At 36.4% G+C, this 24,959-nt stretch overlaps 1 protein-coding gene across 43 annotated transcripts in view; it reads left to right on the top strand.

The window, feature by feature from the left end:
• The window catches only part of MBD5 (methyl-CpG binding domain protein 5), a 444,773-nt gene that overhangs the window by 139,104 nt on the left and 280,710 nt on the right, over window positions 1-24,959 (top strand). The window contains exon 3 of one of the 43 annotated variants that reach the window (XM_064287183.1): window positions 1-24,959. This exon is cut by the window's left edge and continues 27,182 nt beyond it. The exons of the other annotated variants lie outside the window; for them this stretch is intronic. The gene's annotated coding sequence lies outside the window, so the exon portion shown is untranslated. 43 annotated transcript variants of the gene reach the window in all.

Raw genomic sequence — 24,959 nt, 5'->3', positions numbered from 1 at the left:
ATCTTATCCCCTCTCCCAATTCCTGTAATATTGTATTTAACGAAATGCGGATCCTGAACCACTAACATCAGAAACACCTGGGTGATTTAAAAAATCATTCCCTGACAGAGTCTAAGACCTAATAAATGCTTTGACAGTGGGGCGCAGTAGTCCAGTGATCTGATTGGCCAATGCTGGTGGTTCCTGACTTAACCTTTTGATGCTAATATCATGATCATAGGCTTTATTTGTGCCCCCCCACTTTTGTTTATATAGCATCCTTCGTCTTTTCTAACACTGTATATGGGGCTCCTCTACTTGAAACCCTACGTGTGCATCTTGTCATTTTATATCATCACAATGTCATTCTTACCACCTGAAATGAAATACCATCTTCCTTCCACTTAAGAAATATAAACCTTAAATTGTAGAGACTTTGTAAACTCATTACATCTGGTAGCTGTTTAGGATCCCCTATACATTAATGAGCTATGTCACTTACTAATGATAAAAGAGTTAATGGTTCAGGGAAAATGATCATTTATAAGTCATTTTCTTAGTCGTTACAACATTAAATCTAATTCTAATTAGCATCTAGCAGAGTGCCTGGAACCTAAATAGTCACACAGTATTTGTTGAATGAGTGGACAGAAGAGAGGAAGGAAAGTAAGAAAGTTAAAACTCAATTTGTTTTTCTGCTTTCCCAACCTGAAACTGTTTAGGGATTTTTTTTTTTTTTTTAGTGGAGTAAGGGGCATGCTAGGTAGGGGTAGGCATGCTTACAGTAGTCATAAGTCTTGTTCTGAGGTGCTGTAGAATCAGTTCTGACTCATAGTGACCCTGTGCACAACAGAATGAAACACTGCCTGGTCCTGCGCCATCCTCACAATTGTTGCTATGTTTGAGCCCATTGTTGCAGCCACTGTGTCAATCCATCTCCCTGAGGGTCTTCCTCTTTTTCACTGACCCTCTACCAAGCATGATATCCTTCTCTAGGAACTGATCCCTCCTTGACAACATGTCCAAAGTACGTGAGACACAGTCTCGCCATCCTTGCTTCCAAGGAGCATTCTGGTTGTACTTCTTCCAAGACAGATTTGTTCATTCTTTTAGCAGTCCGTGGAATATTCAATATTCTTCTCCAGCACCACAGTTCAAAGGTGTCAGTTCTTCTTTGGTCTTCCTTATTCATTGTCCAGCTTTCGCATGCATCTGAGGTGATTGAAAACACCATTGCTTGGGTCAGGCGCACCTTAGTCCTCAAGATGACATCTTTGCTTTTTAACACTTCAGAAAGATTTCTGGCAGCAGATTTGCCCAGTGCAATGTGTCTTTTGACTTCTTGACTGCTGTTTCCATGGCTGTTGATTGTGAATCCAAGTAAAATGAAATCCTTGACAACTTAAGTCTTTTCTCCCTTTATCATGATGGCGCTCATTGGTCCAGTTGGGAGGATTTTTGTTTTCTTTATGTTGAGGTGTAATCCGTACTGAAGGCTGTGGTCTTTGATCTTCATCAGTAAGTACTTCAAGTCCTCTTCACTTTCAGCAAGCAAGTTTGTGTCATCTGCATATCACAGGTTGTTAATGAGTCTTCCTCCAATCCTGATGCCCCGTTTTTCTTCATATAGTCCAGCTTCTCAAATTATTTGCTCAGCATACAGATTGAGTAAGTATGGTGAAAGAATACAATCCTGAGGCACACTTTTCCTGACTTTAAACCATGCATTAGTCCCTTTTGTTTGAACAACTACCTCTTGATCCATGTACAGATTATGAGCACAATTAAGTGTCCTGGAATTCCCATTCTCTGCAATGTTATCGATAATTTGTTATGATCCACAGAGTCAAATACCTTAGCAGAGTCACACAAGTAAACATCTTTCTGGTATTCTCTGCTTTCAGCCAGGATCCATCTGACATCAGCAGTGGTATCCCTGGTTCTATATCCTCTTCTAATCCAGTTTGAATTTCTGGCAGTTCCCTGTTGATATACTGCTGTAGCCACTTTTGAATGATCTTCAGCAAAATTTTACTTGTGTGTGATATTAATGACATGGCTCAATAATTTCCACATTCAGTTGGATCACTTTTCATGGGAATGGGCATAAATATCTCTTCCAGTCAGTTGACCAGGTAGCTGTCTTCCAAATTCCTTGGCATAGACAAGCGAGCACTTCTAGTGCTACATCTGTTTGTTGAAACATCTCAGTTGGTATTCCATCAATTCCTGGAGCCTTGTTTTTCACCGATGTATTCAGTGCAGCTTGGACTTCTTCCTTCAGTACCATCAGTTCCTGATTATATGTCACTTCCTGAAATGGTGGAACATCAACCAGTTCTTTTTGGCATAGTGACTCTGTATTTCTTCCATCTTCTTTCATGCTTCCTGTGTCGTTTAATATTTTCCCTATAGAATCCTTCAGTATTAGAACTCAAGGCTTGAATTTTTTCTTCAGTTCTTTCGTCTTGAGAAATGGTGAATGTGTTCTTCCCTTTTGGTTTTCTACCAGGTCATTGCACATGTCATCATAATACTTTACTTTATCTTCTCAAGCCTCCCTTTGAAATCTTCTGTTCGGTTCTTTTACTTCGTCTTTTTTTCCTTTTTCTTTTAACTACTCGACGTTCAAGAACAAGTTTCAGAGTCCCTTCTGACATCCATTTAGGTCTTTTCTTTCTCTCCTGTCTTTTTCATGACCTCTTGCTTTCTGCATGTATGATGTCCTTGATGTCCTTCCACTACTCGCCTGGTCTTTGGTCATTAGTGTTCAGTCCATCAAATCTGTTCTTGAGATGGTCTCTAAATTCAGGTGGGATATACTCAAGGTCATACTTTGGCTCTTGTGGACTTGTTCTAATTTTCTTCCGTTTCAACATTTTTTTTTTTTTTTTTTTAATTGATGGTCTGATCCGCGGTTGGCCCTGGCCTTGTTCTAACTGATGATATCGAGCTTTTGCATTGTCTGTTTCCACAAATGTAGTCGATTTGATTCCTGTGTATTCCATCTGGTGAGGTCCACATGTATAGTCGCTGTTTATGTTGTTGAAAAAAGGTATTTGTAGTGAAGAAGTAATAAGTCATAAGTAATAAGAGCAAATACAAAATGATTAGAAAAGATTTCAGAAACCCAAAAGCATGGTCATTGAGTCCTGTTACAATAAGGACAAATCACACTATAGCCATTGACAGCTAAGGTCATCACTATAATTATAGCATGTTGATTGAATTTTGTTAAGAATAAACTTGTATTATCCAGAAAAGTTGTATTATGTTCATTCTGCCAAGCAAATATATTATGCATATTTAGAAAAACGCCCTTAAATATTATTAATGATGAGTAGATTGCTATGTGTTAGCTATCTGGGAATATCTCCTTTTCTTAAAGTTTTCTCATTCCTTGATAGTTCCAGATGAGTGAGATATTATTCTGTCTTTTCAGCATGATGAGGTCTTCATCTAAGGAGTGCGTGTGTGTGTGTGTGTGTGTAAATATATGTATATATACTCCTTTTTGTGCTATTTATTTTTATTACTTTACACATAGTCAGTTTAGAGTTAAATGTTTTTGATGAATGATCTTTCCTTTATTTTAGAGGAAAGAGCTTTCAAGTCAGACTTGAGCTAAGATCCTGCCCATGTGACCTCTCCAAGTTTATTTCCTCACTGGTAAAATGGAAATAATTACGCTTGCCTCATAGATCTATTATGAGGATTAAATGAGGTAATGCGCTAAACAAAATGCCTGGCACATTGAAAATACTCAGTAAATAGTCAAAAGCATTATTAGAGGATTATGAAAAGAGACTATAAAGCAAACCTTTCCATACTTGGGAGATGCACTATGCTAATTTTCTTAGGATCTGTTCTTTCATGTTTCTATTTTTCTAGAGACCCACAGTCTACTGTTCAAAACACTGGAATGAAAATAAAATATATGTAGACAATGCATAAATTTTCTTCTGTTACTTTTAACTCTTACTGCAAACAGAAGTTTTTCAGGCTTTCGGTAGGAATAGATCTTCAATGAAGTACATCCATATGGCAATTCTGAAATGTAAAAATGAACTGCTTTTTTAATATTGAATAAGCATAAAAATCAAACTACGTTGCTCAAAAAGGAATACTCATACATATTTTCTCATCTTGCATAATGTAAAAATAGCTAACTGCTTTTGCTGCTAAAAATCATATTTGGAAGGTGACTAAGCATGAGACAGTTCCCAAACAAATCTTTAAGAAAACTGTGCAGAAGTCAAAAGTGAGATTTAAGCTATAATCAGTCTCCTAGTCGAGATTTGTCCAGTGAGGATAGCCTGGTAAATTTTGAAAATATAAATTAGTCACAGATGATTTTTCAAGGTATTTTAGATTTTGCTAAAATATTAAATCTTATATAATTTCTTTTTAACTGGAACTTGATTTTGTAGGCTACAGCTATTATGTTCTTTTTTCTTTTACAGGCACACATACATATTTACATAGGCAACTTTGTTCATTTACATAAAATGCATGAAACAGTAACACCTCATCTGAAGGATAACTTGGTAACATAATTTACATCTTGTTTATTCATATACTTTCCTTGCTACTTAGACATAATTGAATGGTCCATGTTTCACAACAATATGGTTTTTAGTGGAAAGGAATATCGATAGTACTATCCCAGAATGTTACCTTAAAAAAATTTTTTTTCACAGTTTTTTACTCAGAATACATAATTTGGAGGAATTGTGCAGTTACTTAAAAGGAAACCGAAAATTTTGCCTTTGCTATATTTTAGGTTCAATGGTAGTTTAATTTTGATTTCTTAATCTCTTTAAAGAACAAACATATCATGTTTTTTTAGAACAATCTTTGTATAATTCCTTCTTGGGATGATTAAATGTCATTTAGAGTAGAGAATATTTTTCTTCTCATATTTCAAGAAACTGAGTATTGCAGTTTACCTTATAAACCTTATGTTTAAAAATTATACCATGTTAAATTATTCTCAATGGAATACTGAGGTATGAGTTTGCCCTTTTTTCCCTAATTTTTTGTTTCTGTTTGGATATACATTTGTAGGTTTACCATTCCTGCCTTCACTTTATTTTCATCTATGCTTTTCTTGTTATTTTGGTTGTCTAATATAGAAATGGGCATTTTTAAATAAAATCATAGTATTTTCAGGGAAAAAAAGTTGAATAGTCTATTCTTAACTTATTTTGAAAAGATAAATTACTGTCCAAAAAATAACACTGCATTACGCACATTTATTTGCAGAGCAGGAGTAATGAGGGCAGGAATAAAGTCCATTGCCATGAATCGTATAAGATATTCCCAACAGAAAATATTCCTACAGAATATTCCAGAATATTAAAGCAAAAAAAATTTCTGCTAATGGCCATGTATCATCTAATCTTTGAATTAAATTTGATTTTACTTACTACTGACCATGCTCAGCTTTTATTTTATATTTCTGTATACATATATATATGTGCATATATTTGTTCAAACCCTTGATGCTAAAACAAGGAAGATACTTAGTACTTTCTTTTTAAGTGTGCTTTTTGTAAAATATCTATAGCTGAATTTTGCTTTTTTTTTTTAGCACAGTTTTACTTTGTGTTCACTGTTTTGTTTGTTCTTTTTCCTTTTCTTTATTTTTACTGGTTTGCTAAAGTTACTATTCATTTCATTATTTGAATGCATTATTATTTCCCTTTGACAATAGAAATTCTCTTTTATTCTGATACTCATTACCTAATACTTATTTCTCTGAAACTATATGAAAACCAGATACCAAATAAACCCTCACCAAGACACCTATTCTCCTTTCCCAGATGAAAAACTTGAGAATTTTAATCCCCTATTCCATCCCTCCGACCAAATGAGAATTTTAGGGGTGATTCTACTTACCTCCACCCCCTCCCAACTTCTTGATTTTGCTGATATAGTTTGGTACTTTTGGTTCTAGATTTATTAGATTTTTCCCTTCCCATACGTATTTTCTATTTTAAGAATCCTTACTTAGCAGTTATGTTACAAATTCCCAGTAAGACAATCATTATCCATTTAGTTTTAAAAGCACAAATAAATCTGTCTTGGGAGAAGTACAACCAGAATGCTCCATGGAGGCAAGGGTGGTGAGACTGCATCTTACATACTTTGGACATGGTATTAGGAGAGAGCAGTTCCTGGAGAAGGACATCATGCTTGGTAAAGTAAACGATCAGCAAAAAAGAGGAAAACTCTCAGGGAGATGGATTAACACAGTGGCTGCAGCAGTGGGCTCAAGCATAACAATGATTGTGAGGGTGGTACAGGACCAGGCAGTGTTTCGTTCTGTTACATGTGGGGTCACTATGAGTTGTAACCGACTTGACAGCACCTAGCAACAACAACAAAATCTTTATGGAGGCAAACTGACATCTTTCTCCCGTGGAGCTGCTGGTGGGCTCGAACCACCAACCTTTTTGTTAGCAGCTGAGGGCTTCACCACCACGCCACCAGGGCTGGTTAAATGGGGCATAAACCAAAAAAAAAAACAGACCTTTTGTGGTCAAGTCGATTCTGACTCGTAGCGACCCTATAGGACAGAGAGAACTGCTCCATAGGGTTTCTGAGGAGTGGCTGGTGGATTCAAACTGCCGACCTTTTGGTTTGCAGCTGTAGCTTGCTGTAACTCTCAACCACTGCGCCACCAGGGCTCCAAGATGGGGCATAAAGGTGGTATAATCTTTCAGTCTTTCCATATCCACGATTTTCCTTCCTTTACCCTGTAAAATGATTGATAACTGGATTGGACGTTGAATTATTTGTTGGCAGTTCTTTTTTCTCAGTCTCCAGTATTCCAGTATCTTCCAGCTTCCAACAGTGCTCATAGGAAGTAAGATGCCAATCAGTGTTCTTTTTCTTTAGTAAATAACTTGTTCTTTCTGGAAACTTGTAAGATTTTCTCTCAATCCTTAGAATACAGAAGTTTTACCAAATTGGCTATATGACTGACTTGGAATAAAGTGCCTCGAACTTAGTGAGATCTTTTACTCACAAATTCAGTTCTTCTTCTTCAAACCAGTGAATTTTATTTGTGCTATTTTTTTATGCCTAACCTCCATCTAAGGAGTCCTGGTGGTGCAGTGCTTAAAGAGTTCAGCCACTAACCGAAAGGTCAGTGGTTCGAACCCACCAGTCACTTCATGGGAGAAAGATGGGCAGTCTGCTTCCAAAAAGATTAAAACCTTGTAAACCCTTTGCGGCAGTTCTGCTTCATCCAGTAGGGTTGCTGTGAGTCAGCATCGACTCGATGGCAGTGGGAATCTCTATCTATTCTTTTTTTTTTTCTTGTGGTTGTCATCTTATTCACCTGAGATTTCTTTTGGAGTTATTTTCTATGTCTGTTTTCCCTAAAAATGTCCCTCTTTGTATCTTTGCTGCATATTTTGAGATATTTTTTCCGTTTGGTTTTACAGGCCAGTAGTTCTGGGTTCAACAGGACATACTCTATTTTAATTTTTCTATTTTTAAATTTAAAAATTATGTTTTTAAATTTCAGAGTATTTTTTAAAGCTGATCATTCTTTCTTGATGTTGTGAAAGTTTTCTTTTCTCTCCTCCAGCGGTTCCATTTCACTAGGAGCCTCCCAGTTCTCAGGGTTCAGCTTGTTTTTTCTCTCTGATTATTGGATCCCCTGATGGATTATAATTTCCTTTTGCCTAATAATAGCACTATGCAGCCTTTGAATGGTGAGAAGCCCAGCATCATCTGCTCTGTGAGCTAAACATGTACCAACTGGCAAGCTTATTGGCCGTCTCTTGAGGCAACAGAAGGAAGCCTCCTTGCTCCCGAGTAATCTCAATTGCAAGGGTTAAAGTTCTTCTCAGGCATAGAGAGCAATTTTTACCAAACTTGTGTCTCCTCGGAAGGTCCTCCACAAATACCAGCTAGGTCTCCTAGAACCACATACACGGACAGGCACTTTTAGCAAAGGCCAAAATCTCTCAGAACTCTGGGAGTTCAGGTAATATCCTCTGGCCCCTCAGCCCAGCTCCTCCAGCCTCTCTCAACCCCAGAGTGGAATAAAATAAAAACTCCCAATTTATAGGTAACACATTAATTGGTCTAGTCTTTCTGAATCTTTTTCGTAATATTACTCACTACTGACCTTCCCAGTTGCTAATCCTTTTCCAGTTGCTGATCCTTTTTTCTGGAATCCCAGCATATCCCATGGCCTTACAGACCTCTGAGCTGTCTGAACACTAACCTGGCACTCATCAGAGGGCGGGTACTAGGAGTAAGAGATGAAGGCATCAGGAACACACTTCCACAATTAAGTAGACAGAGTTTGTTTAATGTCAGCTTCTTCAGAGAACTCACTGTAGAATCATGCTATTCTAGTTATAGCTTGTTTAACAAATAAGGAGCTTGAGGCAAGGAACTATCTTCTGTGTTTTCTATACATTCTGAGTTAGTTTATAATTTAAAAAAAGGAGTGGTCATAGACAAGTTATAAATAGAAAAAGAAGTAGAAATTTTGGCTAGAACAAGGGAAATTATAGGTAATTGGATGTTTAGAAATGAACAAATTAGGCAGGTGTGATGAGGCAGTGGCTTATTCCCAGGTACATTTGCTGTGGTCCCCACCAAGGATTTAGGGTCTCCTTCTGAAAAGTCTGTGGTTTTATAGCTGTCTCTTTGAATTTCTCCCTTACTGAAGAGAAGGTATTAATAGCAGTATTAGGTCAACAACATTACCTTACTAAAAGTGTGAGGTTTTTTATTCAGTGGCCAGTCAAAGCAATGGCTAAATCAAGTAGTAGCTGGCTTCAAGCAGAAATCTTATGTGGAAAATCTTTAATACAAGAATCATCTGTCTAATTAATTGAATCTAGCCCCTTTTTAATCTAGCCTGTCTATACCTAATTATCAGAAACTTGCTTCTTTTCGAAATTTCTTTTGAATCCTTTGCCCAAGTTTCCTAAGTCCTCCTGTGGCCAGCAAACAATCTGTTCTTGATTTTCTCGCTTAACAGACAGCAGTTGCACCTTACCACATATACTTACATAGTCGCAATTTATAGGTAATTCATAAATTGGTCTAGTCTTTCTGAAGTTTTTTTATAATGTTATTCACTACTAACTTTTCCAGTTCCTAAGCCCATTCTCCAAACTTATTCTGAATAATGGTCTTACTGACCATTATTTCTGTGTTTTACCCTGTGCTCCATTCAGATCCAGCCATTATACAGGTCTCCATACACTCTCTCTTGTCTTTTGTCCCTTTTGTGATTATCCTCCCTCCTCCTGGAACATCTGCCTTTTCCATCTTTGCTTGTTAAACTCTTATGCATCCTTTATGGTCCAAAACACTACCTCTTATAATGTAATGGATGAAACTATATAATGACAGGTGAATTGTAACATTTCTCAGATAGAAGATTGATTAAAAAAAAGAAACTTAAATCTCAAGTAAAAACAAGGACAAAAATAATAACTTCTACTCCTTACTTATCGACTATCTCATTATCTGACAGTTCACATTTACAATAATAGTAAAAAATCTACTATCTATTTTGCTTATTAACAAAGTACATTTGGCAGTAACAAGCGCCGAAGTACAAGGTAAGAGTAACACTTGCTGTGATGGTTAATGTCATGTGTCAGCTTGACTGGTCCATGATTCTCAGTGGTTTGGCAGTTATATAATGATGTAATTTGGCAGTTATGTAATGATGTAATTTAGCAGTTATGTAATGATGTAATTTGGCCATTATGTAATGATGTAGTCATCCTCCATTTTATGATCTGATGTGGTCATCCTCCATTTTTGCATAACTCCAGTTTTTGCTTAATGACTTGGTCTTTGGAAACTAACCATCTCAATAAGTGAGGAGTGGGTGTAATAATAAACTGTAGTGCCAGTAGCAATAACTAACATTTACTGATCACCTAATATGTGAGATAATATTTAGCAAAATTTGAAACTACCTCTCCCCCATGTAGATTATAATTTATACAATTAGACACTGGGATCAGGGGATGAGTTAGTGCAGGGAATGTAGTTGATATCCGAGCATACTGTCCCAAAACTATTTCTTTAAACTTCTTTTTAAGGTAATACGTAGATGTGATAGTTGTTAAGTCTGTGATACAAAAGCCTTAGAAAAAGCAATATGAAAGTTAAACCTTTTTATGTGTACAGAAAATAATCATAGTTAGTACCTTTTTAGTGTTGATTCTCCCCCAAAGAACCACAGGTGCAGAACCAGTGAGTCTTGTGCCATTCCCTTAAGATAGCTTTTCCAGTATTAGAGACTCTTACTATCTGCTCCCATTATCCTTCAATAGTTCACTCTGCCACTGCACTTGATTGCCTCTGAGCTTTGGTTCCTGCTGTTCCATGGCTTGGTAAACCTACCATATTCTTTTCACTTCTCTAAATCCCAGACTTTAAGGTCAAGTTGCTACTCAATGATATTGGTAAAATAAATACTTGTGATAAAACTGAAGCATCAAAATTGTAAAACTATCACCCAAATTATCTATTAGTATATTACTAGTGCTGTGAAAATAATATGTTGAGGTAATTAAACTTTTGAAACTAAGGAGGTTCATAGAGATAATCTAGTCTGTCGCCTTTGATGGCAACTATTTTTTTAAGGATTCTGAGGCCCAAAGAAATTAAATGATTTGCCCAAGTTCAAAATATTAGTAATAGAATTTAACCCAGATTCCTTCATTCCCATTTCAGTGCTCTTTTTATCACATCATTCTGGACCTGTGATTTAAATATTATCCCAAAAAAACATTTCATTAGATTTTTGCTTTGAATTAAAAAAAAACACAAGTTTTTACATAATCGAATAAAAAGCTAAAAAGTCTAGTATTTATCAAATACTGCAAGTACATGGGTTGTTTTAGACAAAAGCAGGTAAAAGAATATTGTGTTGTTCATAGCTTTAAATATTTGACCACTTTTTTTTGCAAGTTCATTTACATTTTGGCATCCCTATGTGGAAATCCTTAAGTAGCTACAATCCTTCTAGTTAATCTGTTCTTCTTAAGGGAACAGACTCAAATGCTGTTTCCTAGTTGATAAAATAAGGAAGTGGATGTAGAATGAGAGCTCAAAATCTTTTCTAATTCTGTTTTTACCTGAATCAGAGGTATCTCTAACTTGAATTTTAAAATCCTTTCTGGTCCAAAGTACTTTTTCCCTAATGCATTTTGAAGTAAAAAGGATATATCAGACATGTCTAAACATATTGTCAAAATCTGTAGGATTATCTTAAGTAGCTTGACCTTTATATTGGATAAAATCATTCTAAATTGATAAATCGTATTAAATTTTAATCAGAATTATAAAATAATTTTCTGTAATGTCAGATTAGATGACTGTATTTATGAGATATCCTTGAGATTGGTGTATATTTTTGAAAGCCTTTTCAAAGTAGAGTTTCCACCAATATAATAAAACAGGGTAAGGAAATGGTATGTTACTGTTGAGATCCCTTGAATGTCCCCAGAGCAAGATCTTCTGAAATTGGAAATCCTCCTACAAACAGACGATCTTACCCGACTGACTCTCAAACAAGCCCACCAGTTGACAAGTTGTACCCATGTACTTCCTTTTGGTGCTTCATTCTTAAATATGACTGAATGTCCAACAATAACCAAATACTTAAGGAGAATCTTCAGTATGAAAACTGTAAACCAAAACAAACAATATAATGGGATCCAGAGGAAAATGAAGGTAACCATAAGATTAAAATACAAAAATATAAATAAAATTTAAAAAACACACATTAAAAAAAATTTTTTTTTTTAAAAAAAACACACATAGAAGTTAGGAAAAAGCAAACTACAGTTAATATTTTCAAAGAGCTAAGAGAATGTATTGTGCAGTAAAACAATACCATTTAATTTTAAAAAATAACAAAAAGGTTTGAAATTAAAAGTACTTAAATTTAAATAAAAATTGAATTAGAAACTTAAGTAGGTGGAAGAGAAAGTTATAGAAAACACCTAGAAGATAGAACAAAAATACAAGAGAGATAAAGAAAAAAACAAAACACAAAGAACTTGAGACCCAGGAGACCCAGCACATTACAAATAGAAGTCCCATGTAGGAAGAACGGAGGAAGTAGAATGAAGAAGAAATGATCAAATATATAGTATTTAAAAATCTCCCAGAACTGAAGGCTATGAGTCTCCACATTGAAAAAGCCCACTGAATATCTATATAATAAATTAAAAAAATACCAACGGCAAGGAAAACACAAACCCACTGCTGTCGAGTTGATTCTGACTCATAGCGACCCTATAGGACAGAGTAGAACTGCCCTATAGATTTTCCAAGGAGTGCCTGGCGGATTTGAACTGCCGACCTCTAGGTTAGCAGCCGTAGCACTTAACCACTACGCCACCAGGGTTTCCTAACAGCAAGGAAAAGAATCACAAATCTTAGTACACCAGGGATGAAGAGAAAATTGAAGAACTTCCCAAGGGCAAGGAATGGGGATAGGTCAAATCCAGAGGAATAGAATGGCATTGGATTTCTTCACAGCTACACGGTGGAACAATTTCTTCAAAATTGTGAAGGAAACAGTTTGAATACTTAGTATTCTATCTAAACAAACAAACAAAAAAAAGCCAAACCTATTGCCATTGAATCACCAAATCAAGTGTGATGTTAGAATAATGACAGTAACCCCACCACCACCCTGAAATATCTCCTAGGCATTGTTCCTTAGGAAACTGCTAGAGGGTGTGATGCAGCTGAATGATCCAAGTAAATTAAGAAAGAGAAGAATCATGGACTACTGACAACAGGGAATCCCACCGAGGAGAGGACAAAGAGAAGTATCAGCATGACTGAAGCTCAGCAAGCTAAGAGAGCAACTAGTTCCATATTGGGCACTACAAGCAGAGCTTTGTTTCTCTGGTAAACAAAGAGAGTTGATATGTTGAACATACAGAAAAAGCCTAGGCATGTAGCAGTGATGTTGGAAGGGTACACAAACATTTATAACTACATAGAAAACAGTGAAAAAAATGAGCCAATTTTTAGCTCCAGGAGAAATAAAAGGGTTGTAGGCATGGTCCTAATGCACTTATTGGCCTATCAGAGAACAGTATTTGCAAGCCACCATAATGCAGACTTTGGCTATTCATTTAACCAAAAATTATAATATTCTTTCTCCATCAGAGATGGATGGGAATGTGAGGTAGGGATGCAGAAGAGCTCAGTCCTCCTCTATGATGGTGAGTCAACCAATAGTGTTTCAAATTGATAAATGAAGAAATGGAAGTATAATGAATGTCATTTAGAGATACAAAGATTAATCAGAGAAAAAGCCAGAAGAGTTGAGGATGGTTCCCTCTGAAGTGCAGAGGGATGCAGCATAAGAATATTGTTTTTCACTATAAGCTTTTTCATATTATTTTACATCATAAACTACATACATGTATTATCTTCATAAAAATATAATCAGTGTAAAATATACAACATCACACCTTTTGGGAAAACAAGAGTTAATTGTGTATTGATTTGACAGTAAAAGGAATAAAGAAAAAAAAGTATGGGAAGCATGTTTCCATCACCATTCTTTAATGTCAGGATCATTTTAAATTATGTTGTTGTGTGCTGTGGAGTCAATTCCAAGTCATAGCAACCCTATATGAAAGAGTAGAAGCCCCATAGGGTTTCCTAGGCTGTAATCTTTATGGTAACAGATCGCCAGATCTTTTCTCTCATGTAGGGTGGGTTGGTTGATTCAAACTACCTATTTTCAGTTAGTAGCTGAGCATTTAACAATTGCACCAGGGCTTTTTGTATTAAATTATAGTTGAATTTTTTGGTTACTTTGATAAGCAGAATAATGGCTCCCCAAAGGTGTCCATGTCCTAGTATCTGGAACCTGTGAATATGCTATATTACATGGCAAAGGAGAATTATGGTTGCAGATATAATTAAAGTTGCTGATCAAATGACCTTAAAATAGGTTTTCTTGGATTATCCATGTGGGCCCAGTGTAATCACAAAAACCAAACTAAACCTGTTGCCATTAAGTCGATTCCAACTTATAGTGACCCTACAGGACACAGTACAACTGCCCTGTAGGGTTTCCAAGGTGTGGCTGATGGATTTGAACTGTCAGTCTTTTGGTTAGCAGCCTAAGCTCTTAACCACTGTACCAGGGCTAGTGTAATCACAGGGATCTGTAAAAGTGGAAGAGGAAGGCCAAAGAGGAGGTCAAAGTGATCCCATATGAGAAGGGTCCAGCCCACCATTATGGGCTGTCTTAGTAACCTATTGCTGCCCTAACAAAAATATTTCAGGTGGGTGCCTTTAAAGAATAGGAATTTATTATCTCACAGTTTTGGAGACTAGGAGTTTGAATTCAGGGTGCAGGCAGGCCTATACTCTATCCACTCTCAGAGATCATTCTTACCTCTTTCAGCTCCTGGCAACCCTGGGCATTTCTTGGAATTCCTTGACTTGTAGACAGGTCCTGACATGGCATCTTCACTCTTTGTGTATGTCTCTCCTTGTCTGTTTTCCCTTTTTATAAGACACCCCTCGAAAGGGATTAGATTTAAGCTCAACTCCAGTATAACCTCATCAATATAACAAAAGAAAAACCGTTATTTCCAAACATGGTCACATTAGCAGGTTCAGGGGTTAGGACTTCAGCATATCTCTTTGTGGGACACAAGTCAATTGATAACATAAGCTTCAAAGATGGAGGAAGGGGGCCACAAGCCAAGGAATGTTGGTGGCCTGTAGGTGGAAAGGCAAGGAAGTTGATTCTCCCCCAGAGCCTCCAGAATGGAACGCAGCCTTGTCAACACCTAGATTTTAACCCAGTGAAACCGGTGTCAGAACTCTAACCTAGAGACCGATAAGATAATAAATTGTGTCTGAAGCAGCCGAGTTTGTGGTAATTTGCTATGGCAGCACTCAAAAATAGTGAAGGTTTGATCTCTTTGCAAATATTTAACGAGCAAAAAGCAGATGAGGTTATGGTTAATATGCGTTTTTGTTTTTTTTTTCTTTTAATTCTTAGAATTTGTCCATAAAAATGCTCAACATTTCTTTCAATTAACCTTTTAATTTTTGGATATTTAATACCTCAGAATTCATTTTGGACAATACCTTTCCAATCTGTGATCGTTCTTGCTGTTAGTTGCCATTAAGTCAATTCCAACTCATGATAACCCCGTGTGTTACAGAGCAGGGTTTTCTTGGCTGTAATCTTAACAGAAGCAAATCACCAGGACTTTTCTTCCATAGTACTGCTGGGTGGGTTTGAACCACCAACCTTTCAGTTAGTAGTCAAGTGAAAACTGTTTGTGCCACAAAAAAAAAAACAAAAAACTAAGTATTTATTTGGAAATATGGACTATCTCCAATAGGGACCTCCTTGGAAAATTAACATGGAAAGTAGCTGAGTACAAACCACAAATTAAGAATGTGAGCTTTGGAGTTTGAGGCCCAGAGACCTAGAACCTCTGCTGGTTCTGGCTGTGTGACATTAGATAAGTTGTTTGACCTCTGTATGCTTTTTTTTTTTTTTCTGAAAAATAGACTAGAACTTGTCATTAAGTTGTGATGAGGGTAACATGAGATAATATAGGTAGCATTTAGTATGATCTGGCCCACGGGTCACTTTATAAAAATTATAAAACACACAGAATCTAAAAAAAAAAAGAAAAATTAATTCTAGTGCCTTTCAACAGGAAAGCAAAAGCTCTAGACAACTCAGGAGTTCCCAAAGGCGTAAATACATCAATTGATATTCATAAGGACATTCCTGTGTCATCAAGTACATTTTTTCTTTTAAAGATCTTTAAAATATGCATGTATTGGTGCTTAAAGTAGCAAGCTTTTTGTACCTGAAAAATTAATTTATGTAAAATTTATATCAAGTGTCAAACGGACAAAATATATTTTTTATTATGGCACAAGCCCCAACTTCAACACATTAGCCATGCATATGGCCATGGGACACCGAACCTCTCTGAGCCTAAGTTTTGTCTGTAGTGTTTAGAATGTAGAATAGCTGTCTGGCAGTGTGGTTGGGAGGATTGGAGACATAGTGTATTTTAAGTACTAATCACCTTGCTGGAGCCCTGGTGGCACGGTGGTTAAGAACTCGGCTGCTAACCAAAAGGTCGGCGGTGCGAATCCACCAGCCACTCCTTGGAAACCCTATGGGGCAGTTCTTCTCTATCCTTATTAAGGTTGCTATGAGTCAGAATCGACTTGACACCAATGGGTTTTTTTTTTTTTTTAAACACCTTGTGCAACAGTACATAGGTGCTTAATAATTCATGGTTATTCTTAAGATTTTTATTTTATCCTCCTCTACAACTGCATCACTTAAAGTCTACAGTGACCTAATTATGAAATTCTGTGAATTCTTCTCTTCCCTTATTACAGTTTCTATAACATTTGATACTATTGAACATCTTGAAATTCTCTTTTCTCCTTCTGTAGTGTTCTTCGTACCTCTTTGATTATTCTTCCTTTTCAGACTTACCTGTTGCTCTTCTCCCTAAAAACTGAAAAGGTGCCATTTGAGCTAAGACCTGAAGGAGGAAAGGGAGCGAGCCATTGTTTTAGGATGAGGAAACAGCAGCTTCATAGTGTGAGACAGTAATGTGCCTGCTATTTGGGGGAAACAGTGAGGTGGCCATTGTTTCTGGTTTGTGCAAAAGGGGAGGAGCAGTAGGAGAGATAATGGGGGATCATGATTGTTTTGGTCCTGTCTACTTGTCTTCTTAAAAACTGGACATTATTCATTACTACTTAATCTATTCTCTTCATATTCCTCTCTCTTCTGTCATCTGGTAAGTCACCAAGTTTTACTGATTCCAACTCCTAGATTACTCTCCTATCTGTACTCTTCATTCTCACTACTTTTGCCATAGTTCTTACCTTTATCATGGGTCATTCAGCTGGTTTGCTGCTAGTTTCCCACCTCATATTCAGCCCTCATTCAACAGGTATTTGTTGAACACATTCTGTGTTCTAGGCCCTGCAATAGGCATTATGGATGTGATGGTCATCAAGCAAGGCATGATTATTGCTCTTACCAAATTCACAGTGTAACTGGGGAGATAAACATTCAGGCAGTGACATGACAGTACAATAAGCACTTTGGGACAGGAGGTACAAGCAATCTTAGCACCGTGTAGGAAGGGGTGTGGCTACACGCTGATTTATGAGGGTCAGCGAAAGTTTTCCAGAGGACATTATATTCCAGTTAATATCTAAAAGGTTAGCATGACTTACACCCTCAAAGAGAGAAGAAGAAGTGTCCAACCAGAGGGACCATTTAGGCAAATATACAGAAAATAGAACTGGAAGAGGCTTTGTATCGCGGTATAAAGCATGGAAGGAGCCCTAGTGGTTCAGTGGTTAAACGCTCAGCTGCTAACCTGAAGGTTGTCAGTTCGAACTCACCCAGTGGCTCTACAAGAGAAAGACCTGGTGATCTGCTTCCATGAAGATTATAGCCTAGAAAACTCTATGGGGCAGTTCTACTCTGTTACATGGGATCACTATGAGTCAAAAATCAGCTTGATGGCACCCAACAACAACAACATGGAGTATGGAGAGGAGTGGATCAAAATCAGGCTGGAGAGGTATGAAGGAGCCAAAATCGTGCATGCTATCTTAAGACACTCTTAAAATGTTTGGTTAATCCGTCACCAAAATGATCATTTTAAAACTTGAATATAATCATTTACCTCCCTCGATTTAAACCTACCAGTGATTGCCAGTTGACTTCAGGTTAAATTCAAGTTCTGTAACATAGCACCACGGTGCCTTAATCTGGCTTTTGCCCCTTCAACATTAGCTTCCACATGTCCCACTCATGTCTTTATACATTACAGTGCAGAATTGCTTGTAATTACTCCACAGAAGAGAGAGATTTCAAGTCTCCAGGACTTGGGGAATGTTTGGAATACTCTTTGGCCCTTGCCAACCTCAAGAACTCATATTTGTCCTTAAAAATTTAACTCAGCTGGCATCTTCTACAGGAATCATTCCCTGAAAACTCAAACAGAGCTAATCATTTCCTTTTCTGTGTTACCACCCACTTCTGTGTGATCTTTTCATTGCACTTATCACAGTTCTATAACAGTTTGTTTATATGTTAAACTCCTCCACTACTGTGGGCTCTTTCAAGATGTTTGGGCTTTTGTTTTTATTTTTGCTTAGTCTGCATATCCTTAGCCCCTAGCATAGTGCCTGGCACTTAGCCACTCTTAATAAATGTTTGGTGACTTTAATTGATACAAAGGAAAGCTCAGTTAATTTTGACCAAAAGCAATGAGAATTATTTGTAGGAAGGGATTACCATTACTTTATAGATCATTTAAATCACAAGATTATGATAGCACTCAACACACTTGTATTTTATTGAATGACATTCAACCTTGCTATAATGTAAACTCAATGAGGTCAGGAACCTTATCTAACTCGTTGACTGTTTTGTCTCCAAACCTACCACAGTTCCTGGCACATTGGAAGTTATTCTATAAATACTTGTAGAAGGTAGATCTATACAATGTTAGCAAAGGAATCATAGACTTTGCTCAGAGACCATCTCATCCAAATCAGTCTGATGTGTGAATCTGACCTGCATCTTTTTAAAGGATCTGAAGGCATTGCATTCTTAATTTAGCAGTGTCTTTAGCTCTGACTTTCAAAAACTTTGCAGAAATTACCCCATCATACATGCTGCATTATTATTGTCTTTTTATGATTTTCAATATTCCTTTACTTTTCAGTCACACAAAATGATAACATCAGTATTCATTATTTAAATAATTGTGTAAATATTATTTGAATTAAAATATTTTTTTCTTCTGTATTAATGCTTTAAAATTGCCATTTCTGGTTACTATTTTTAAAAAGCTTCATGTTTTATCACAGGCAATTCCTTACTTTAAAACACTAAATATATTGTTAAATACAATTTTAAATAGATATCAAATAGAATAATCTCAGAATTGTCTCATTACTGTGGATAGTTCTGAAAAGAAGAAACATAGATGGCAAATAAATATCTTAAAAAGTTAAAACCTTACTAGTACAATACAGTCACATAAAAATTGAAGAAAAAAAATTTTTTAAACCTCTCTCATTCAAAGTTTGTTTTGCTTTTTGTTTTTTTAATACTAATACACGGAGACCTAAGTGTACTATAAGGAACCCTGGTGGCACAGTGGTTAAGCCCTTGGCCGCTAACCAAAAGATCAGCAGTTTGAACCCACCAGCCACTCTGCAGTAGAAAGATGTAGCAGTCTCTCTGCTTTCATAAAGATTACAGCCTTGGAAACCCTATGGGGCAGTTCTGTTCTGTCACATGGGATCACTATGAGTTAGAATCGACTTGACAGTAACGGGTTAAGTGTGCTTTGAAAAGGGCTATCTTGGATACTACTGGTGATAGTGTGAATTGGTATAAGTTTTTTTTAAGGCAGTTTAATACTACGTGTTAAAAAATTTTTAAATGTTCACGTGCATTTATCCTTCAAAAATATTCAGCCTAAGGAAATAATATCCAAATATTTATGAGTAAGAATATTTAGTACATTATAATAGCAAAAATTTAGAGACAACATAAACTTTTAACAGAAGGGAATGACTCTATATTATACATCTATATGCTAGAATACTCTGTAGCCACTACAAATCACATATTTAAAGAATCCCATATTTTATGATATGGAGGAAATGTCAAATGAAAAACATTGAATGCAAAATTATACAACTGAACAGTTTTATAAAACAGCATGCAGAGAAAGACTGGAAGAAGATTCTTAAGCACATGGAAGAGCTTCTTAAGCACATGAAGCCTTTGTCTCAAGTGTACAAATGGCAGGTTTTCCAATGGAATCTCTTGCAGTTGTCTCTGTGTTGAGACTTTTAGCTATGGGAGCTCTGATTTTGACAGTGGTCTGATCACTGTACCCAGAGCCTTAATGAAGAGCCAATATGGAGAAACTGTTACTAACAGTACTGAATTGTGAAGTTATACTTTATGGTACTATTATACTGTCATTTTGCTGTGAGTTAAGTAGGATTTTGGGAGGCTGTCTTCGAGCACTAAATTTATTAAGTATTTGCTGTATGTCTAACCCTGTATTAGGTACTTTTGCATCCATTATCTCGTGTAATCTTCACAAAAATGCTTCAAAACAAAAACAGTTTTTATTACCCGCTTTACAGATAGGACGGGAGAAAGATGCGGCAGTGTGCTTCTGTAAAGATTAACAGCTTTGGAAACCCTGTGGGGCAGTTCTGCTCTGCACTTTAGAGTCGCTGTGAGTCAGAATCGACTCAACGGCAGTGGGTGGGTTTTGCAGATAGGGAAACAGATCCAGTGACTTGTTCTGAGTTACACAGGTAATAAATTGAGACTTGAGCTTTAATTCCCTGCTTCGAAATTCATGCTTTTTCTATTACACCGCATAGATTTTATCCCTCTGTGTCAGACTGGTATCACCAACACAAAAGTAACGTACAAGCCTCAAATACAAGCATTCCTCAGTTTGCAAATAAGTTGTGTTTCTAAATCAGAAACAAACATATGTAATGACTTTTCTCATAGGGAGACCATTAAACTCATTAAGAATCAGCCCCCAAGTGTGTTTCTCAGATCTGAATTGTCAAATACTCAATACTCGTAACACTACTCCCATGACAATTGTTGATATTTATTGAAGCTTTCCATGTGCCAGGCACCATTCTAAATTCTCTTCGTGGTAACCCTTTAAATCCTTGAAACAATCCTAGTAAACACCAGTATTATCCCCCTTTTCAGATAAGAAAAGTGAAGCACAGGTCGGGCAGGTAATAAGTATCAAAGCCAAAATTTGAATCAAGGCAGTCTGAATATTAAAGGAACTACTATTAGTGATTGGTAGCGTGGGTTCTGGAACAAGATTTTCTGGCTACCATCAGTTAATTTTGTTACCTTGGGCACATGATGTAACTTGTCTAAACCTTAGTTTCTTGATCTGTGAAATGGAGTAAATTTTGTTAATTAGGAACATGGTTGCAGAGGATCAAGAGAATGCAAAACAGTTCAGCACACAGTAAGATATGTAGTAAGTCTTCCAAAGTTTAAGGTCATTATGTAAACATACACTGATATTAAGTAAACAGTGTGGATGTTGTGGCCATTACATGCTACAGAGAACAAATGCAACTACTGGAATCAGATGAGGGAGGCTCCTGGAGGAGATGGCATTGTTAGGGACCATATGAAATGACAGGGAGGTATCGATAGGATCATTCTATGGCATAAGCTGTGTTGTAGAAGAAGGTGTTGGTGAGTTTTGTGTTGAAAGTTATAATTAGGGATGGGCTTGAATCTGAGGGGTTTAGTATTGGACTTGAATCTCATCGCACCATAATTTAATTTACTTTGTATCAGTTCTTTAAGGAATTACAATAGATCTGTTCATCTCTCCCTTCTAGTCTACTTCTATGGTGACTTACGTGTATCTGATATCCCCAATTCCTTATTCTCCTTAAAGCACTGATGAGCACCTAGTACATAGTACGGATTGTTAACTTAATTAAGTTAAGGAAGAAAACCTGTTTATCTTCTTTAATGGGGGGTAATGATGTATATATAATGCTAACAGCATGGAGGTCTAAGTAATAAACAAATCCAATTATAGATGTACAGAGATATCTATACTGTTGTTAACAAATGCAAGTTTCTAGAGCTGGCTTACGTTAACAACTTAGGAAAGGATTTTGGTAGGTGAGCACCTGTTTCTTCAGAGATATATTTTAGTCATAATTTTACATTTCAGTGTTAAACTAGTGATAACTATTTCCATAGCCTGTTTTGAGAAGCAACATCATATCTAACCTCTATCTTTGAAGTAAGAGAGGGGAGGAAAGGAAGGAAGGTTAGGTAAGTAGTTGGGCAGAAAGAGGAATTTTAAATGTATATAATGGGTAATTCCCCCTTAACATATTTTTTTTCTTCCCTGTCTTAGTCATCTAGTGTTTCTATAACAAAAATACCACAAGTGGTTGGCTTTAACAAAGAGAAATCTATTCTCTCACAGTCTAGTAGCCTACATGTCCAAATTCAGGGCATCAGCTCCAGGGGAAGGCTTTCTCTTCTCTGTCAGCCCTGGAGGAAGCTCCTTGTCATCAGTCTTCCCCAGTCAAGGAGCTTCTCAGTACAGAGACCCCGAGTCCAAAGGAAGCACTCTGCTCCCTGTGCTTCTTTCTTAGTGGTGTGAGGTCCCCATGTCTCTCTGCCAGCTTCTGTCTTTTATATCTCAAAAGAGATTGGCTAAAGACACAATCTAATCTCATAGATCTCATCAACATAATTGCAAATAATCTGTCTGTTTAACATCATAGTGATAGGATTTATAACACATAGGAAAATGACATCAGATGACAAAATGGTAGACTCAATACTGGGGATCATGGCATAGCCAAATTGATACATATAATTTTGGGAGACGCAGTTCAATCCATGACAGTCCCTCATAAGATCTTATAGTGGCAGACCTAGAAGTAGACAAGACAACCTGGAACATTAGGTTCTATGTAAGCCAAAAAGCACCACACCTCAGAAAACCAAAGCATGAGCTGATCAGTAACATGCCATACAGGTGGAACTGAGCTGGTACAGAGTTAAATGTCTTTCTCTTTGCACTTTCCTGACTGTATCAGTCATTTCAAAAGTGCATGAATTTAAATATTGACAGATACAGTTGACTCTTCACTCTTCAGCACAGTTGAGGGGTGTATCAGCTTTTTTCACAGTAGAGAGAAATTTGTTGTGTCTTAAGATCCAAAAGCATGTATAGGACAAAAGCCAGGCTTATAGTAAATTTTGTTATACTATACATTATTTTTGTACTATGTTAAATGGATCCACTCTGCTCTTTCCCAGGGGAAAACTGTGGGTTGAATCATAATTACTAAATATTTAATTGAAAAGATGTCTTTGAAATGGATTTAACAGGTGTTATTTTTTTTTTTATTTTGGAAAGTGCTGCTAACATTTTGGAGAGGTTTGACTTTTTATGATTTTTTTCTTCCATTTTCATATATAATATCAAAATCAGGTATTATATTAACATAATTTATTGAAGTTAGATTACTCTGATTTGAATTAAAATCTCTTTGGACATGAACATGTTAAGAACTAAAAACATCTGTGTGTAATGCTCTCGGTGATTGCACTAGTTCTCTCATAGACTTTCTGCATTCATCCATTAAATAGGAAATAACTGAAATCTCAAAACCCCCAGTTACACATAGAATTTGATTTTTTTGTTTGTTTGTTTGTTTTCTTTTTTTGTAATTTACTATTTTAGAATTGGGAATAAATTTCTACCTTTAAAAATAATGTAGTAAATGGAACAAGTTTCCTAGGGCAGTATTCCCAGAGATCACATCATTCTCGTCATCTGGAGAAAGGGAGGCGTTGTCTGATTTTGGATCACTGTTGACAGCTACATCACTCGACACCAGAGAAACCCACAGAGAAGAGAATTTCCAAGGGAATTTATACACTGCAACGTCACTGAGCCTCTCATGCAGTTTCTGTTTTGGTGATGATGTTTTGAAAAAAGAGTATATTGCTAAATTAATATGTTACTATACCGTCACCACAATAATATAGAAATACACTCATGTCTTACATCTCTTTCTGCATCTTAAAGTTTTCCCACTTATTATTTGCCTTTGTCCCAATTTCCTCACTTATTTTCATTTTAATATGCAGTGCTGGTGTTTTATAAGCTACCATGATCACTTGGGAATGAAATAGGGACAAGTAAATATTTTCAAAGTGTAATAAATCTTAATTTTGACAAAACTGTAAGCCATTATCAGAGGTAGCATAAAGCATTGTGGAGGATAAAATTGTTATGGTTCTCCCACCATTAATTAAACAATTGTACATTTTTAAGAGTAACTATACTAACTATATACCTATCTATGAGTCGGAATCAACTTGACGGCACTGGGTTTTGGATGGGTATACTAAAAAAAAAAAATTTTTTTTTATACTATTAAAAAAATAATAATTTTTTTTTTTTTATACCTGTTACTGCAAATGCGCCTTTGCCCCCAGCTGGGTCTAGACTAGTTTATGGAGACCTGTCTTGTCCATTTTGACCTTCCTTGTGAGCCAGCTCTCTCAACACTGGAACTTTCTTCAACCTGCTTCATGTCTAAACCAACAAATGCTGTCCCCCAAGGATTTGTTCATGAAGTAGTATCATATTGTTGCTCAGAAAGCTTTTATGGGTTGATGAACCATAGACATGCTTTTCTCATATTATATATATGTAGTTTGGGAGAGGATGAAAAACTTCTAAAACAATAGAAACAGTATTGGCAGGGGGACTTTGGGTTAGCATGCTAGGGTAATTTTTAAAAAGATGTGTCATGCCCACCTCCCCTCTTTTCCTCAGTTTACTTAATATTAGAAGGTATGCCTTTTAGAATGTGGCTCTATTTTAGAGACTAGTGACCTGTTATGAATTTACATTAAATTGTAGTAATTGAGATGTATTTCATGTTAATGGAATTGTTAAGAATACAGTCAAGGCACAGTTCTTAATATCTAGGCAGATTCAAACATCTTTTCTCAAGTATCCCCTTATTAAGAAAATGAATTAAATGTAGAGATATATAGATACACAGAAATATGTTCATGTTGTGAGGTGGTACAGTACTAATAATAGCTCCTGCAAGTATTATTTATGTAAAGATATTATGTTGTGCAGCTCAAATGAAAAGCTTCGCAAATTACAAAAAACCATGGTAGTATTTTTAAATTATTTAAATTACTGTGAAAAAGACATCTAAGAGGAAGCGAGGAGACCTGAGTCCTAGCCTTTCTTCACTGAACTGTGACCTTCAGCAAGTCAACCTTTTAACTCTGTGCTCTCTTCATCTTGGAAATGAAGGCAATGCCTGGGAGATTG

The sequence above is a fragment of the Loxodonta africana genome, chromosome 6 (genome assembly GCF_030014295.1).
Source record: "Loxodonta africana isolate mLoxAfr1 chromosome 6, mLoxAfr1.hap2, whole genome shotgun sequence".
NCBI classification, from domain to species: Eukaryota; Metazoa; Chordata; class Mammalia; order Proboscidea; family Elephantidae; genus Loxodonta; species Loxodonta africana.
The sequence above is the reverse complement of the archived record's forward strand: the minus strand, read 5'-3'. Positions and strand labels throughout refer to the sequence as shown.